General features: G+C 28.5%; 1 long non-coding RNA gene across 1 annotated transcript; it reads right to left on the bottom strand.

Moving 5' to 3' along the window:
• Positions 1–394: 394 nt before the first annotated feature.
• Positions 395–755, bottom strand: LOC122506760. The gene is made up of 2 exons (XR_006302026.1): positions 652–755; positions 395–557 (listed from the first exon to the last, which is right to left on the bottom strand). It is a non-coding gene; the product is annotated as an uncharacterized LOC122506760 (long non-coding RNA).
• Positions 756–19,897: the final 19,142 nt, after the last annotated feature.

A 19,897-nucleotide genomic window follows, 5' to 3' on the forward strand; every position in this document is an offset into this window, starting at 1 on the left:
GTTACTGTTAAAATACAGATCGAGTTCGTTAGCCAGCCAGTTTCGTCGAAAACTACACAAACTACAGTACTTTCAAAATTTTGAAAACTCAATTTTTTCAAATTTCAATATTTTCAACTTTATATTACTTTAGATTGGAAAAATACGAACAACTTTTCTTTACAAGATTTTTTCATAGAAAGTCAAATTTCGGAGTTATAGGCCCTTAAATAGTAAAAAAATACTCAAAAATCCGAAAATAACGCTAAAAATCAAAATTTCTCAAAGGAAAAAAATTTATTACATTAATTTCCACATATTCTCACCCCATTGTACTCAAAAAACACTCACATTAACAAAAAATTAGTAATTTCCAAAAAAACCACCGTATATATATATTTTTTATTTTTTTGTAGGATAATGAAAAGGCCTAGATACGGTTATTTTATATGATGTTTATTTTATAATCCCGACTAGTTTCGAACCATATGGTTCCTCATCAGGGGATGAACAATTTTACAGAAAATTATCCAAATATTGGACACATCATAAAAAGATTTCAAAAAGGATTAAAATATCTGAAAAAAATAATTAAAATTGTTTTAATTTTAATTTAAAAAGATTTTATGAGGTTATGTTTTAATTTGTGAAAAAAATGAAAAAGTTTCTTACCCTTTAGAAGAACATTACAAGTATAGAAAAGGAAAAAAAATTTTTTATTGTAAAAAAAAAATTTTTTAAAAAAAACATTTTATATAAAACAATTTAATTAATTTTATAAATTTTGTAGAAACACATTTTTTGCAAAAAATGTGCTTCTATGAACAGAGAGTTATGACAGAGAGGTTGGGTTGTGTATTAGGGTCCAGGTATGATAGGTAAAGTAGATTTCTATGTTATTAAACTTTTTAAATTATGTTTTAAAATAAGTAATTAAATTATAGTATATTTTATCTAGATTGTCAATATCTGTTCTATAATTAATACTATTAGTATTATTTTTTATATAGAACATTTCCAAATTTTTTCTTTTCCAGTTATTTATTTCAATTTGTAAAATATTTGTATTGTCAAAATCAAAAGAATGTTTATTATCAAAAGTATGATTAGTTAAAGCATTAATATTTTGGTTGTGAGTGACATATCGTTTATGTTCTTTTATTCTAGTTTTAAGATGTCTTAAGGTTTCTCCGATATAACAACTATCACAATCTTTGCATTGAATTTTATATACACATCCAACTCTCTGAAATTTCTCTGTTGGATCTTTAAATTTTGGAAAAATACAGTTTTTTAAATTATTAGAGTTAGTGAAAACTAATTTAAATTTATGTTGTTTAAATATATTAAAAAGTATTTCATCAAAATTTTGAATATAAGGTATACTTATAATTTTTTCAATTGGAAAATTGTTGTTATTTATTTTTCTATGTAAGTTATTGGTAAGAGCATTATACCTCTGTGAAATCTTTCTATTTAACAGATCTATTGGGTATCCATTAAGTAGCAATGTTTTTTTAACAATGTTAAGATTTTCAAGATGAAATTGTTGATCTGACAATTTAATAGCCCTATCAACTAGAGTGTATATAATACCTATTTTATAACTTAGAGGGTGGTGTGAATAGAAATTCATATATCTGCCCGTCCATATAGATTTACAAAATTTGCAAAATTTAATACTTAATAAAACTACTTTTAATTGTACTCAAGTAAATCTAATTAATAAAATTAACGAAACAAAAAAATTTTTAAACTCTAATAAAAATATTGTTGTAACCACTGCCGATAAATGTTACAAAACTGTTATTATAACAAAAAATGATTATATTTCGAAAACACTTAATCTTTTAACTGATACTACTACTTATAAAAAATTGAATTCTGATCCTACAATCTCCATTCAAAATTGTTTACGAAATCTTTTAAAATCTTTTTTAAATAAAAAATACTTTGAAAAAAACACATATAAATTTCTCAATTGCACAAATGGTGTTGCTCCAAAATTTTATGGATTACCAAAATTACATAAAAATAACATCCCTATGAGACCAATTACATCTTTCATAGGTAATCCAATATATAATCTATCAAAACTTATAGCTAACATTTTAAAAAAATCCCTAAATACCGAAAATAATCACTATATTAAAGACAGCTGGGATTTTAAAAATAAACTTAATAATATTTTTATTCCTCCAAATTTTACAATCTTTTCACTTGATGTTGTTTCCATGTATACAAACATATCTTGGACACTAATCAACAACACTATTAAAAGCAAATGGTCAGAAATTGAAAAACACACAAACTTCTCGCAGGATGATTTTCTTGAAGCTTTAAATTTATGTTTAAATTCGGCATACTGTCAATTCCAAGGAGAATTTTATAAACAAATATTTGGTTTACCAATGGGTTCTCCAATATCCTCAAGTGCGGCTAATATTGTCATGGAGGGTATTGAGGATAAAATTTTAAACAAAATCAAATATAAAATTATTTTTTATTTTCGATATATTGATGATATATTAATTTGTGCACCTTCAAATAAGGTGGACGATATATTATGTAGATTCAATTCTATCGATAAACATTTAAAATTTACTTTAGAGTTATCTAACAATAATAAAATTAACTTTCTAGATCTTTCCCTTTCAATTGACAGTAATAATTTTATTGAAACAAATTAGTTTCGTAAATCTATATGGACGGGCAGATATATGAATTTCTATTCACACCACCCTCTAAGTTATAAAATAGGTATTATATACACTCTAGTTGATAGGGCTATTAAATTGTCAGATCAACAATTTCATCTTGAAAATCTTAACATTGTTAAAAAAACATTGCTACTTAATGGATACCCAATAGATCTGTTAAATAGAAAGATTTCACAGAGGTATAATGCTCTTACCAATAACTTACATAGAAAAATAAATAACAACAATTTTCCAATTGAAAAAATTATAAGTATACCTTATATTCAAAATTTTGATGAAATACTTTTTAATATATTTAAACAACATAAATTTAAATTAGTTTTCACTAACTCTAATAATTTAAAAAACTGTATTTTTCCAAAATTTAAAGATCCAACAGAGAAATTTCAGAGAGTTGGATGTGTATATAAAATTCAATGCAAAGATTGTGATAGTTGTTATATCGGAGAAACCTTAAGACATCTTAAAACTAGAATAAAAGAACATAAACGATATGTCACTCACAACCAAAATATTAATGCTTTAACTAATCATACTTTTGATAATAAACATTCTTTTGATTTTGACAATACAAATATTTTACAAATTGAAATAAATAACTGGAAAAGAAAAAATTTGGAAATGTTCTATATAAAAAATAATACTAATAGTATTAATTATAGAACAGATATTGACAATCTAGATAAAATATACTATAATTTAATTACTTATTTTAAAACATAATTTAAAAAGTTTAATAACATAGAAATCTACTTTACCTATCATACCTGGACCCTAATACACAACCCAACCTCTCTGTCATAACTCTCTGTTCATAGAAGCACATTTTTTGCAAAAAATGTGTTTTTACAAAATTTATAAAATTAATTAAATTGTTTAATATAAAATGTTTTTTAAAAAAATTTTTTTTTTACAATAAAAAAATTTTTTTCCTTTTTTATACTTGTAATGTTCTTCTAAAGGGTAAGAAACTTTTTCATTTTTTTCACAAATTAAAACATAACCTCATAAAATCTTTTTAAATTAAAATTAAAACAATTTTAATTATTTTTTTCAGATATTTTAATCCTTTTTGAAATCTTTTTATGATGTGTCCAATATTTGGATAATTTTCTGTAAAATTGTTCATCCCCTGATGAGGAACCATATGGTTCGAAACTAGTCGGGATTATAAAATAAACATCATATAAAATAACCGTATCTAGGCCTTTTCATTATCCTACAAAATATATAATACGGTCAAACAAACAAAAACTACTATATTTTTTATTATTTTTTTAACAAAAATTCCATATTCCGACTCAATTATCTCCAAAACTATTGCCTATGGGAGCTTGCTACCACAGACTTTTTTTCTCGTCTTACCATCAGCTACAACTTTGCTGTTGACAACTTTTCACTAAACCTAAAACTTTTCGACTTATTTTCAAAAAACTAATTTTTTATTACATTCTCATCACATGAGAAAGTATTAGTTTTGGTCGAAAATTGACTTTCGCTACTTTCATGAAATCTCGACGTTTTGGGGTCCCCTGAGTCTGAAAATCATGGTCTAAAAAAGTGTCTGTCTGTATGTCTGTCTTCGTGTCTGTCTGTAGACACAATGGTGTCGCCACCATAACTTTTGAAAAACTTATTGTATCAACTTGCAACTTTGCAAGTACAAAGTTACTGTTAAAATACAGATCGAGTTCGTTAGCCAGCCAGTTTCGTCGAAAACTACACAAACTACAGTACTTTCAAAATTTTGAAAACTCAATTTTTTCAAATTTTAATATTTTTAACTTTATATTACTTTAGATTGGAAAAATACGAACAACTTTTCCTTACAACATTTTTTCATAGAAAGTCAAATTTCGGAGTTATAGGCCCTTAAATAGTAAAAAAATACTCAAAAATCCGAAAATAACGCTAAAAATCAAAATTTCTCAAAGAAAAAAAATTATTACATTAATTTCCACATATTCTCACCCCATTGTACTCAAAAAACACTCAAATTAACAAAAAACTAGTAATTTCCAAAAAAACCACCGTATATATATATTACATTCTCATCACATGAGAAAGTATTAGTTTTGGTCGAAAATTGACTTTTAATAATTTTATGAAATCTTTACGTTTTAAGGTCCCCTGAACCCGAAAAACATGGTCCGGCGAGTCCGTCTGTCTGTGTGTCTGTCTGTCTGTCTGTATGTATGTATGTCCGTCTGTAGACCAAAATGTTGTTGACACAATAACTTTTAAAAATCTTATCTGATCGTTTTCAAATTTGAAACACTTAAAGTTGGTGTAAAAATGAAGGTTAAGCTCGTTAACCAGCCATTTTCGTTGAAAACTACAAAAACTACGGTAGTTTCAAAATTTTGAAAACTCAATTTTTTCAAATTTCAGAATTTTTAACTTTATATTATTTTAGATTAGGAAAATACAAACAACTTTTCTTTACAACATTTTTTCATGAAAACTCAATTTTCGAAGTTATAGTCTCTTAAATGGTCAAAAAAGCTAAAAAAATCTTAAAATAACACTGAAAATCGAATTTTTTGAAAGGAATAAAAGTCAGTTAACTGATTTTGACATATTTTCACCCTAAAATACACGAAAAACATAATTGTACACAAAAAAGTCGTAATTTTCGGAAAAACCACTCTCTATTTATATTTTTTGTGCGCTTTTTTGAAAAAAATTCAATATTCCGACTCCATTATCTCCGACATTATTGCATATGCAATTTTGCTACCAGAGACTTTTTTTCTCGGTTTTGCATCATCTACAACTTTGCTGTAGACAAATTTTTGCTAAACCCTAAACTTTTCGAGTTATTTCTAAAAAACTAATTTTTATTACATTCTCATCACATGAGAAAGTATTAGTTTTGGTCGAAAATTGACATTTGATAATTTTATAAAATCTTTACGTTTTGAGGTCCCCTGAACCCGAAAAACATGGTCCGGCGAGTCCGTCTGTCTGTGTGTCTGTCTGTCTGTCTGTCTGTCTGTCTGTATGTATGTATGTCCGTCTGTAGACCAAAACTAATACTTTCTTATGTGATGAGAATGTAATAAAAATTAGTTTTTTAGAAATAACTCGAAAAGTTTAGGGTTTAGCAAAAAGTTGTCAACAGCAAAGTTGTAGATGATGCAAAACCGAGAAAAAAAGTCTATGGTAGCAAATTCGCATATGCAATAATGTCGGAGATAATGGAGTCGGAATATTGAATTTTTTTCAAAAAAGCGCACAAAAAATATAAATACAGAGTGGTTTTTTCGAAAATTACGACTTTTTTGTGTACAATTATGTTTTTCGAGTATTTTAGGGTGAGAATATTTTAAAATCAGTTAACTAACTTTTATTCCTTTCAAAAAATTCGATTTTCAGTGTTATTTTAAGATTTTTTTAGTTTTTTTTGACCATTTAAGAGACTATAACTTCGAAAATTGAGTTTTCATGAAAAAATGTTGTAAAGAAAAGTTGTTTGTATTTTCCTAATCTAAAATAATATAAAGTTAAAAATTCTAAAAATTTGAAAAAATTGAGTTTTCAAAATTTTGAAACTACCGTAGTTTTTGTAGTTTTCAACGAAAATGGCTCGTTAACGAACTTAACCTTCATTTTTACACCAACTTTAAGTGTGTTAAATTTAAAAACGATCAGATAAGATTTTTAAAAGTTATTGTGTCAACAACATTTTGGTCTACAGACGGACATACATACATACAGACAGACAGACAGACACACAGACAGACGGACTCGCCGGACCATGTTTTTCGGGTTCAGGGGACCTCAAAACGTAAAGATTTCATAAAATTATCAAAAGTCAATTTTCGACCAAAACTAATACTTTCTCATGTGATGAGAATGTAATAAAAATTAGTTTTTTGGAAATAACTCGAAAAGTTTAGGGTTTAGCAAAAAGTTGTCAACAGCAAAGTTGTAGATGATGCAAAACCGAGAAAAAAAGTCTCTGGTAGCAAAATCGCATATGCAATAATGTCGGAGATAATGGAGTCGGAATATTGAATTTTTTTCAAAAAAGCGCACAAAAAATATAAATAGAGAGTGGTTTTTCAGAAAATTACGACTTTTTTGTGTACAATTATGTTTTTCGAGTATTTTAGGGTGAGAATATGTCAAAATCAGTTAACTGACTTTTATTCCTTTCAAAAAATTCGATTTTCAGTGTTATTTTAAGATTTTTTTAGTTTTTTTGACCATTTAAGAGACTATAACTTCGAAAATTGAGTTTTCATGAAAAAATGTTGTAAAGAAAAGTTGTTTGTATTTTCCTAATCTAAAATAATATAAAGTTAAAAATTCTGAAATTTGAAAAAATTGAGTTTTCAAAATTTTGAAACTACCGTAGTTTTTGTAGTTTTCAACGAAAATGGCTCGTTAACGAACTTAACCTTCATTTTTACACCAACTTTAAGTGTGTTAAATTTAAAAACGATCAGATAAGATTTTTAAAAGTTATTGTGTCAACAACATTTTGGTCTACAGACGGACATACATACATACAGACAGACAGACAGACAGACACACAGACAGACGGACTCGCCGGACCATGTTTTTCGGGTTCAGGGGACCTCAAAACGTAAAGATTTCATAAAATTATCAAAAGTCAATTTTCGACCAAAACTAATACTTTCTCATGTGATGAGAATGTAATAAAAATTAGTTTTTTGGAAATAACTCGAAAAGTTTAGGGTTTAGCAAAAAGTTGTCAACAGCAAAGTTGTAGATGATGCAAAACCGAGAAAAAAAGTCTCTGGTAGCAAAATCGCATATGCAATAATGTCGGAGATAATGGAGTCGGAATATTGAATTTTTTTCAAAAAAGCGCACAAAAAATATAAATAGAGAGTGGTTTTTCCGAAAATTACGACTTTTTTGTGTACAATTATGTTTTTCGAGTATTTTAGGGTGAGAATATGTCAAAATCAGTTAACTGACTTTTATTCCTTTCAAAAAATTCGATTTTCAGTGTTATTTTAAGATTTTTTTAGTTTTTTTGACCATTTAAGAGACTATAACTTCGAAAATTGAGTTTTCATGAAAAAATGTTGTAAAGAAAAGTTGTTTGTATTTTCCTAATCTAAAATAATATAAAGTTAAAAATTCTGAAATTTGAAAAAATTGAGTTTTCAAAATTTTGAAACTACCGTAGTTTTTGTAGTTTTCAACGAAAATGGCTCGTTAACGAACTTAACCTTCATTTTTACACCAACTTTAAGTGTGTTAAATTTAAAAACGATCAGATAAGATTTTTAAAAGTTATTGTGTCAACAACATTTTGGTCTACAGACGGACATACATACAGACAGACAGACAGACAGACACACAGACAGACGGACTCGCCGGACCATGTTTTTCGGGTTCAGGGGACCTCAAAACGTAAAGATTTCATAAAATTATCAAAAGTCAATTTTCGACCAAAACTAATACTTTCTCATGTGATGAGAATGTAATAAAAATTAGTTTTTTGGAAATAACTCGAAAAGTTTAGGGTTTAGCAAAAAGTTGTCAACAGCAAAGTTGTAGATGATGCAAAACCGAGAAAAAAAGTCTCTGGTAGCAAAATCGCATATGCAATAATGTCGGAGATAATGGAGTCGGAATATTGAATTTTTTTCAAAAAAGCGCACAAAAAATATAAATAGAGAGTGGTTTTTCCGAAAATTACGACTTTTTTGTGTACAATTATGTTTTTCGAGTATTTTAGGGTGAGAATATGTCAAAATCAGTTAACTGACTTTTATTCCTTTCAAAAAATTCGATTTTCAGTGTTATTTTAAGATTTTTTTAGTTTTTTTTGACCATTTAAGAGACTATAACTTCGAAAATTGAGTTTTCATGAAAAAATGTTGTAGAGAAAAGTTGTTTGTATTTTCCTAATCTAAAATAATATAAAGTTAAAAATTCTGAAATTTGAAAAAATTGAGTTTTCAAAATTTTGAAACTACCGTAGTTTTTGTAGTTTTCAACGAAAATGGCTCGTTAACGAACTTAACCTTCATTTTTACACCAACTTTAAGTGTGTTAAATTTAAAAACGATCAGATAAGATTTTTAAAAGTTATTGTGTCAACAACATTTTGGTCTACAGACGGACATACATACATACAGACAGACAGACAGACACACAGACAGACGGACTCGCCGGACCATGTTTTTCGGGTTCAGGGGACCTCAAAACGTAAAGATTTCATAAAATTATCAAAAGTCAATTTTCGACCAAAACTAATACTTTCTCATGTGATGAGAATGTAATAAAAATTAGTTTTTTGGAAATAACTCGAAAAGTTTAGGGTTTAGCAAAAAGTTGTCAACAGCAAAGTTGTAGATGATGCAAAACCGAGAAAAAAAGTCTCTGGTAGCAAAATCGCATATGCAATAATGTCGGAGATAATGGAGTCGGAATATTGAATTTTTTTCAAAAAAGCGCACAAAAAATATAAATAGAGAGTGGTTTTTCCGAAAATTACGACTTTTTTGTGTACAATTATGTTTTTCGAGTATTTTAGGGTGAGAATATGTCAAAATCAGTTAACTGACTTTTATTCCTTTCAAAAAATTCGATTTTCAGTGTTATTTTAAGATTTTTTTAGTTTTTTTGACCATTTAAGAGACTATAACTTCGAAAATTGAGTTTTCATGAAAAAATGTTGTAGAGAAAAGTTGTTTGTATTTTCCTAATCTAAAATAATATAAAGTTAAAAATTCTGAAATTTGAAAAAATTGAGTTTTCAAAATTTTGAAACTACCGTAGTTTTTGTAGTTTTCAACGAAAATGGCTCGTTAACGAACTTAACCTTCATTTTTACACCAACTTTAAGTGTGTTAAATTTAAAAACGATCAGATAAGATTTTTAAAAGTTATTGTGTCAACAACATTTTGGTCTACAGACGGACATACATACATACAGACAGACAGACAGACAGACAGACACACAGACAGACGGACTCGCCGGACCATGTTTTTCGGGTTCAGGGGACCTCAAAACGTAAAGATTTCATAAAATTATCAAAAGTCAATTTTCGACCAAAACTAATACTTTCTCATGTGATGAGAATGTAATAAAAATTAGTTTTTTGGAAATAACTCGAAAAGTTTAGGGTTTAGCAAAAAGTTGTCAACAGCAAAGTTGTAGATGATGCAAAACCGAGAAAAAAAGTCTCTGGTAGCAAAATCGCATATGCAATAATGTCGGAGATAATGGAGTCGGAATATTGAATTTTTTTCAAAAAAGCGCACAAAAAATATAAATAGAGAGTGGTTTTTCCGAAAATTACGACTTTTTTGTGTACAATTATGTTTTTCGAGTATTTTAGGGTGAGAATATGTCAAAATCAGTTAACTGACTTTTATTCCTTTCAAAAAATTCGATTTTCAGTGTTATTTTAAGATTTTTTTAGTTTTTTTTGACCATTTAAGAGACTATAACTTCGAAAATTGAGTTTTCATGAAAAAATGTTGTAAAGAAAAGTTGTTTGTATTTTCCTAATCTAAAATAATATAAAGTTAAAAATTCTGAAATTTGAAAAAATTGAGTTTTCAAAATTTTGAAACTACCGTAGTTTTTGTAGTTTTCAACGAAAATGGCTCGTTAACGAACTTAACCTTCATTTTTACACCAACTTTAAGTGTGTTAAATTTAAAAACGATCAGATAAGATTTTTAAAAGTTATTGTGTCAACAACATTTTGGTCTACAGACGGACATACATACATACAGACAGACAGACAGACAGACAGACACACAGACAGACGGACTCGCCGGACCATGTTTTTCGGGTTCAGGGGACCTCAAAACGTAAAGATTTCATAAAATTATCAAAAGTCAATTTTCGACCAAAACTAATACTTTCTCATGTGATGAGAATGTAATAAAAATTAGTTTTTTGGAAATAACTCGAAAAGTTTAGGGTTTAGCAAAAAGTTGTCAACAGCAAAGTTGTAGATGATGCAAAACCGAGAAAAAAAGTCTCTGGTAGCAAAATCGCATATGCAATAATGTCGGAGATAATGGAGTCGGAATATTGAATTTTTTTCAAAAAAGCGCACAAAAAATATAAATAGAGAGTGGTTTTTCCGAAAATTACGACTTTTTTGTGTACAATTATGTTTTTCGAGTATTTTAGGGTGAGAATATGTCAAAATCAGTTAACTGACTTTTATTCCTTTCAAAAAATTCGATTTTCAGTGTTATTTTAAGATTTTTTTAGTTTTTTTGACCATTTAAGAGACTATAACTTCGAAAATTGAGTTTTCATGAAAAAATGTTGTAGAGAAAAGTTGTTTGTATTTTCCTAATCTAAAATAATATAAAGTTAAAAATTCTGAAATTTGAAAAAATTGAGTTTTCAAAATTTTGAAACTACCGTAGTTTTTGTAGTTTTCAACGAAAATGGCTCGTTAACGAACTTAACCTTCATTTTTACACCAACTTTAAGTGTGTTAAATTTAAAAACGATCAGATAAGATTTTTAAAAGTTATTGTGTCAACAACATTTTGGTCTACAGACGGACATACATACATACAGACAGACAGACAGACACACAGACAGACGGACTCGCCGGACCATGTTTTTCGGGTTCAGGGGACCTCAAAACGTAAAGATTTCATAAAATTATCAAAAGTCAATTTTCGACCAAAACTAATACTTTCTCATGTGATGAGAATGTAATAAAAATTAGTTTTTTGGAAATAACTCGAAAAGTTTAGGGTTTAGCAAAAAGTTGTCAACAGCAAAGTTGTAGATGATGCAAAACCGAGAAAAAAAGTCTCTGGTAGCAAAATCGCATATGCAATAATGTCGGAGATAATGGAGTCGGAATATTGAATTTTTTTCAAAAAAGCGCACAAAAAATATAAATAGAGAGTGGTTTTTCCGAAAATTACGACTTTTTTGTGTACAATTATGTTTTTCGAGTATTTTAGGGTGAGAATATGTCAAAATCAGTTAACTGACTTTTATTCCTTTCAAAAAATTCGATTTTCAGTGTTATTTTAAGATTTTTTTAGTTTTTTTGACCATTTAAGAGACTATAACTTCGAAAATTGAGTTTTCATGAAAAAATGTTGTAGAGAAAAGTTGTTTGTATTTTCCTAATCTAAAATAATATAAAGTTAAAAATTCTGAAATTTGAAAAAATTGAGTTTTCAAAATTTTGAAACTACCGTAGTTTTTGTAGTTTTCAACGAAAATGGCTCGTTAACGAACTTAACCTTCATTTTTACACCAACTTTAAGTGTGTTAAATTTAAAAACGATCAGATAAGATTTTTAAAAGTTATTGTGTCAACAACATTTTGGTCTACAGACGGACATACATACATACAGACAGACAGACAGACACACAGACAGACGGACTCGCCGGACCATGTTTTTCGGGTTCAGGGGACCTCAAAACGTAAAGATTTCATAAAATTATCAAAAGTCAATTTTCGACCAAAACTAATACTTTCTCATGTGATGAGAATGTAATAAAAATTAGTTTTTTGGAAATAACTCGAAAAGTTTAGGGTTTAGCAAAAAGTTGTCAACAGCAAAGTTGTAGATGATGCAAAACCGAGAAAAAAAGTCTCTGGTAGCAAAATCGCATATGCAATAATGTCGGAGATAATGGAGTCGGAATATTGAATTTTTTTCAAAAAAGCGCACAAAAAATATAAATAGAGAGTGGTTTTTCCGAAAATTACGACTTTTTTGTGTACAATTATGTTTTTCGAGTATTTTAGGGTGAGAATATGTCAAAATCAGTTAACTGACTTTTATTCCTTTCAAAAAATTCGATTTTCAGTGTTATTTTAAGATTTTTTTAGTTTTTTTGACCATTTAAGAGACTATAACTTCGAAAATTGAGTTTTCATGAAAAAATGTTGTAGAGAAAAGTTGTTTGTATTTTCCTAATCTAAAATAATATAAAGTTAAAAATTCTGAAATTTGAAAAAATTGAGTTTTCAAAATTTTGAAACTACCGTAGTTTTTGTAGTTTTCAACGAAAATGGCTCGTTAACGAACTTAACCTTCATTTTTACACCAACTTTAAGTGTGTTAAATTTAAAAACGATCAGATAAGATTTTTAAAAGTTATTGTGTCAACAACATTTTGGTCTACAGACGGACATACATACATACAGACAGACAGACAGACAGACAGACAGACACACAGACAGACGGACTCGCCGGACCATGTTTTTCGGGTTCAGGGGACCTCAAAACGTAAAGATTTCATAAAATTATCAAAAGTCAATTTTCGACCAAAACTAATACTTTCTCATGTGATGAGAATGTAATAAAAATTAGTTTTTTGGAAATAACTCGAAAAGTTTAGGGTTTAGCAAAAAGTTGTCAACAGCAAAGTTGTAGATGATGCAAAACCGAGAAAAAAAGTCTCTGGTAGCAAAATCGCATATGCAATAATGTCGGAGATAATGGAGTCGGAATATTGAATTTTTTTCAAAAAAGCGCACAAAAAATATAAATAGAGAGTGGTTTTTCCGAAAATTACGACTTTTTTGTGTACAATTATGTTTTTCGAGTATTTTAGGGTGAGAATATGTCAAAATCAGTTAACTGACTTTTATTCCTTTCAAAAAATTCGATTTTCAGTGTTATTTTAAGATTTTTTTAGTTTTTTTGACCATTTAAGAGACTATAACTTCGAAAATTGAGTTTTCATGAAAAAATGTTGTAGAGAAAAGTTGTTTGTATTTTCCTAATCTAAAATAATATAAAGTTAAAAATTCTGAAATTTGAAAAAATTGAGTTTTCAAAATTTTGAAACTACCGTAGTTTTTGTAGTTTTCAACGAAAATGGCTCGTTAACGAACTTAACCTTCATTTTTACACCAACTTTAAGTGTGTTAAATTTAAAAACGATCAGATAAGATTTTTAAAAGTTATTGTGTCAACAACATTTTGGTCTACAGACGGACATACATACATACAGACAGACAGACAGACAGACACACAGACAGACGGACTCGCCGGACCATGTTTTTCGGGTTCAGGGGACCTCAAAACGTAAAGATTTCATAAAATTATCAAAAGTCAATTTTCGACCAAAACTAATACTTTCTCATGTGATGAGAATGTAATAAAAATTAGTTTTTTGGAAATAACTCGAAAAGTTTAGGGTTTAGCAAAAAGTTGTCAACAGCAAAGTTGTAGATGATGCAAAACCGAGAAAAAAAGTCTCTGGTAGCAAAATCGCATATGCAATAATGTCGGAGATAATGGAGTCGGAATATTGAATTTTTTTCAAAAAAGCGCACAAAAAATATAAATAGAGAGTGGTTTTTCCGAAAATTACGACTTTTTTGTGTACAATTATGTTTTTCGAGTATTTTAGGGTGAGAATATGTCAAAATCAGTTAACTGACTTTTATTCCTTTCAAAAAATTCGATTTTCAGTGTTATTTTAAGATTTTTTTAGTTTTTTTGACCATTTAAGAGACTATAACTTCGAAAATTGAGTTTTCATGAAAAAATGTTGTAGAGAAAAGTTGTTTGTATTTTCCTAATCTAAAATAATATAAAGTTAAAAATTCTGAAATTTGAAAAAATTGAGTTTTCAAAATTTTGAAACTACCGTAGTTTTTGTAGTTTTCAACGAAAATGGCTCGTTAACGAACTTAACCTTCATTTTTACACCAACTTTAAGTGTGTTAAATTTAAAAACGATCAGATAAGATTTTTAAAAGTTATTGTGTCAACAACATTTTGGTCTACAGACGGACATACATACATACAGACAGACAGACAGACAGACACACAGACAGACGGACTCGCCGGACCATGTTTTTCGGGTTCAGGGGACCTCAAAACGTAAAGATTTCATAAAATTATCAAAAGTCAATTTTCGACCAAAACTAATACTTTCTCATGTGATGAGAATGTAATAAAAATTAGTTTTTTGGAAATAACTCGAAAAGTTTAGGGTTTAGCAAAAAGTTGTCAACAGCAAAGTTGTAGATGATGCAAAACCGAGAAAAAAAGTCTCTGGTAGCAAAATCGCATATGCAATAATGTCGGAGATAATGGAGTCGGAATATTGAATTTTTTTCAAAAAAGCGCACAAAAAATATAAATAGAGAGTGGTTTTTCCGAAAATTACGACTTTTTTGTGTACAATTATGTTTTTCGAGTATTTTAGGGTGAGAATATGTCAAAATCAGTTAACTGACTTTTATTCCTTTCAAAAAATTCGATTTTCAGTGTTATTTTAAGATTTTTTTAGTTTTTTTGACCATTTAAGAGACTATAACTTCGAAAATTGAGTTTTCATGAAAAAATGTTGTAGAGAAAAGTTGTTTGTATTTTCCTAATCTAAAATAATATAAAGTTAAAAATTCTGAAATTTGAAAAAATTGAGTTTTCAAAATTTTGAAACTACCGTAGTTTTTGTAGTTTTCAACGAAAATGGCTCGTTAACGAACTTAACCTTCATTTTTACACCAACTTTAAGTGTGTTAAATTTAAAAACGATCAGATAAGATTTTTAAAAGTTATTGTGTCAACAACATTTTGGTCTACAGACGGACATACATACATACAGACAGACAGACAGACAGACAGACACACAGACAGACGGACTCGCCGGACCATGTTTTTCGGGTTCAGGGGACCTCAAAACGTAAAGATTTCATAAAATTATCAAAAGTCAATTTTCGACCAAAACTAATACTTTCTCATGTGATGAGAATGTAATAAAAATTAGTTTTTTGGAAATAACTCGAAAAGTTTAGGGTTTAGCAAAAAGTTGTCAACAGCAAAGTTGTAGATGATGCAAAACCGAGAAAAAAAGTCTCTGGTAGCAAAATCGCATATGCAATAATGTCGGAGATAATGGAGTCGGAATATTGAATTTTTTTCAAAAAAGCGCACAAAAAATATAAATAGAGAGTGGTTTTTCCGAAAATTACGACTTTTTTGTGTACAATTATGTTTTTCGAGTATTTTAGGGTGAGAATATGTCAAAATCAGTTAACTGACTTTTATTCCTTTCAAAAAATTCGATTTTCAGTGTTATTTTAAGATTTTTTTAGTTTTTTTTGACCATTTAAGAGACTATAACTTCGAAAATTGAGTTTTCATGAAAAAATGTTGTAGAGAAAAGTTGTTTGTATTTTCCTAATCTAAAATAATATAAAGTTAAAAATTCTGAAATTTGAAAAAATTGAGTTTTCAAAATTTTGAAACTACCGTAGTTTTTGTAGTTTTCAACGAAAATGGCTCGTTAACGAACTTAACCTTCATTTTTACACCAACTTTAAGTGTGTTAAATTTAAAAACGATCAGATAAGATTTTTAAAAGTTATTGTGTCAACAACATTTTGGTCTACAGACGGACATACATACATACAGACAGACAGACAGACAGACAGACACACAGACAGACGGACTCGCCGGACCATGTTTTTCGGGTTCAGGGGACCTCAAAACGTAAAGATTTCATAAAATTATCAAAAGTCAATTTTCGACCAAAACTAATACTTTCTCATGTGATGAGAATGTAATAAAAATTAGTTTTTTGGAAATAACTCGAAAAGTTTAGGGTTTAGCAAAAAGTTGTCAACAGCAAAGTTGTAGATGATGCAAAACCGAGAAAAAAAGTCTCTGGTAGCAAAATCGCATATGCAATAATGTCGGAGATAATGGAGTCGGAATATTGAATTTTTTTCAAAAAAGCGCACAAAAAATATAAATAGAGAGTGGTTTTTCCGAAAATTACGACTTTTTTGTGTACAATTATGTTTTTCGAGTATTTTAGGGTGAGAATATGTCAAAATCAGTTAACTGACTTTTATTCCTTTCAAAAAATTCGATTTTCAGTGTTATTTTAAGATTTTTTTAGTTTTTTTTGACCATTTAAGAGACTATAACTTCGAAAATTGAGTTTTCATGAAAAAATGTTGTAGAGAAAAGTTGTTTGTATTTTCCTAATCTAAAATAATATAAAGTTAAAAATTCTGAAATTTGAAAAAATTGAGTTTTCAAAATTTTGAAACTACCGTAGTTTTTGTAGTTTTCAACGAAAATGGCTCGTTAACGAACTTAACCTTCATTTTTACACCAACTTTAAGTGTGTTAAATTTAAAAACGATCAGATAAGATTTTTAAAAGTTATTGTGTCAACAACATTTTGGTCTACAGACGGACATACATACATACAGACAGACAGACAGACAGACAGACACACAGACAGACGGACTCGCCGGACCATGTTTTTCGGGTTCAGGGGACCTCAAAACGTAAAGATTTCATAAAATTATCAAAAGTCAATTTTCGACCAAAACTAATACTTTCTCATGTGATGAGAATGTAATAAAAATTAGTTTTTTGGAAATAACTCGAAAAGTTTAGGGTTTAGCAAAAAGTTGTCAACAGCAAAGTTGTAGATGATGCAAAACCGAGAAAAAAAGTCTCTGGTAGCAAAATCGCATATGCAATAATGTCGGAGATAATGGAGTCGGAATATTGAATTTTTTTCAAAAAAGCGCACAAAAAATATAAATAGAGAGTGGTTTTTCCGAAAATTACGACTTTTTTGTGTACAATTATGTTTTTCGAGTATTTTAGGGTGAGAATATGTCAAAATCAGTTAACTGACTTTTATTCCTTTCAAAAAATTCGATTTTCAGTGTTATTTTAAGATTTTTTTAGTTTTTTTGACCATTTAAGAGACTATAACTTCGAAAATTGAGTTTTCATGAAAAAATGTTGTAGAGAAAAGTTGTTTGTATTTTCCTAATCTAAAATAATATAAAGTTAAAAATTCTGAAATTTGAAAAAATTGAGTTTTCAAAATTTTGAAACTACCGTAGTTTTTGTAGTTTTCAACGAAAATGGCTCGTTAACGAACTTAACCTTCATTTTTACACCAACTTTAAGTGTGTTAAATTTAAAAACGATCAGATAAGATTTTTAAAAGTTATTGTGTCAACAACATTTTGGTCTACAGACGGACATACATACATACAGACAGACAGACAGACAGACAGACACACAGACAGACGGACTCGCCGGACCATGTTTTTCGGGTTCAGGGGACCTCAAAACGTAAAGATTTCATAAAATTATCAAAAGTCAATTTTCGACCAAAACTAATACTTTCTCATGTGATGAGAATGTAATAAAAATTAGTTTTTTGGAAATAACTCGAAAAGTTTAGGGTTTAGCAAAAAGTTGTCAACAGCAAAGTTGTAGATGATGCAAAACCGAGAAAAAAAGTCTCTGGTAGCAAAATCGCATATGCAATAATGTCGGAGATAATGGAGTCGGAATATTGAATTTTTTTCAAAAAAGCGCACAAAAAATATAAATAGAGAGTGGTTTTTCCGAAAATTACGACTTTTTTGTGTACAATTATGTTTTTCGAGTATTTTAGGGTGAGAATATGTCAAAATCAGTTAACTGACTTTTATTCCTTTCAAAAAATTCGATTTTCAGTGTTATTTTAAGATTTTTTTAGTTTTTTTGACCATTTAAGAGACTATAACTTCGAAAATTGAGTTTTCATGAAAAAATGTTGTAGAGAAAAGTTGTTTGTATTTTCCTAATCTAAAATAATATAAAGTTAAAAATTCTGAAATTTGAAAAAATTGAGTTTTCAAAATTTTGAAACTACCGTAGTTTTTGTAGTTTTCAACGAAAATGGCTCGTTAACGAACTTAACCTTCATTTTTACACCAACTTTAAGTGTGTTAAATTTAAAAACGATCAGATAAGATTTTTAAAAGTTATTGTGTCAACAACATTTTGGTCTACAGACGGACATACATACATACAGACAGACAGACAGACAGACACACAGACAGACGGACTCGCCGGACCATGTTTTTCGGGTTCAGGGGACCTCAAAACGTAAAGATTTCATAAAATTATCAAAAGTCAATTTTCGACCAAAACTAATACTTTCTCATGTGATGAGAATGTAATAAAAATTAGTTTTTTGGAAATAACTCGAAAAGTTTAGGGTTTAGCAAAAAGTTGTCAACAGCAAAGTTGTAGATGATGCAAAACCGAGAAAAAAAGTCTCTGGTAGCAAAATCGCATATGCAATAATGTCGGAGATAATGGAGTCGGAATATTGAATTTTTTTCAAAAAAGCGCACAAAAAATATAAATAGAGAGTGGTTTTTCCGAAAATTACGACTTTTTTGTGTACAATTATGTTTTTCGAGTATTTTAGGGTGAGAATATGTCAAAATCAGTTAACTGACTTTTATTCCTTTCAAAAAATTCGATTTTCAGTGTTATTTTAAGATTTTTTTAGTTTTTTTGACCATTTAAGAGACTATAACTTCGAAAATTGAGTTTTCATGAAAAAATGTTGTAGAGAAAAGTTGTTTGTATTTTCCTAATCTAAAATAATATAAAGTTAAAAATTCTGAAATTTGAAAAAATTGAGTTTTCAAAATTTTGAAACTACCGTAGTTTTTGTAGTTTTCAACGAAAATGGCTCGTTAACGAACTTAACCTTCATTTTTACACCAACTTTAAGTGTGTTAAATTTAAAAACGATCAGATAAGATTTTTAAAAGTTATTGTGTCAACAACATTTTGGTCTACAGACGGACATACATACATACAGACAGACAGACAGACAGACACACAGACAGACGGACTCGCCGGACCATGTTTTTCGGGTTCAGGGGACCTCAAAACGTAAAGATTTCATAAAATTATCAAAAGTCAATTTTCGACCAAAACTAATACTTTCTCATGTGATGAGAATGTAATAAAAATTAGTTTTTTGGAAATAACTCGAAAAGTTTAGGGTTTAGCAAAAAGTTGTCAACAGCAAAGTTGTAGATGATGCAAAACCGAGAAAAAAAGTCTCTGGTAGCAAAATCGCATATGCAATAATGTCGGAGATAATGGAGTCGGAATATTGAATTTTTTTCAAAAAAGCGCACAAAAAATATAAATAGAGAGTGGTTTTTCCGAAAATTACGACTTTTTTGTGTACAATTATGTTTTTCGAGTATTTTAGGGTGAGAATATGTCAAAATCAGTTAACTGACTTTTATTCCTTTCAAAAAATTCGATTTTCAGTGTTATTTTAAGATTTTTTTAGTTTTTTTGACCATTTAAGAGACTATAACTTCGAAAATTGAGTTTTCATGAAAAAATGTTGTAGAGAAAAGTTGTTTGTATTTTCCTAATCTAAAATAATATAAAGTTAAAAA

Source organism: Leptopilina heterotoma, unplaced genomic scaffold (genome assembly GCF_015476425.1).
Source record: "Leptopilina heterotoma isolate Lh14 unplaced genomic scaffold, ASM1547642v1 Lhet_430, whole genome shotgun sequence".
Classification (NCBI taxonomy): Eukaryota; Metazoa; Arthropoda; class Insecta; order Hymenoptera; family Figitidae; genus Leptopilina; species Leptopilina heterotoma.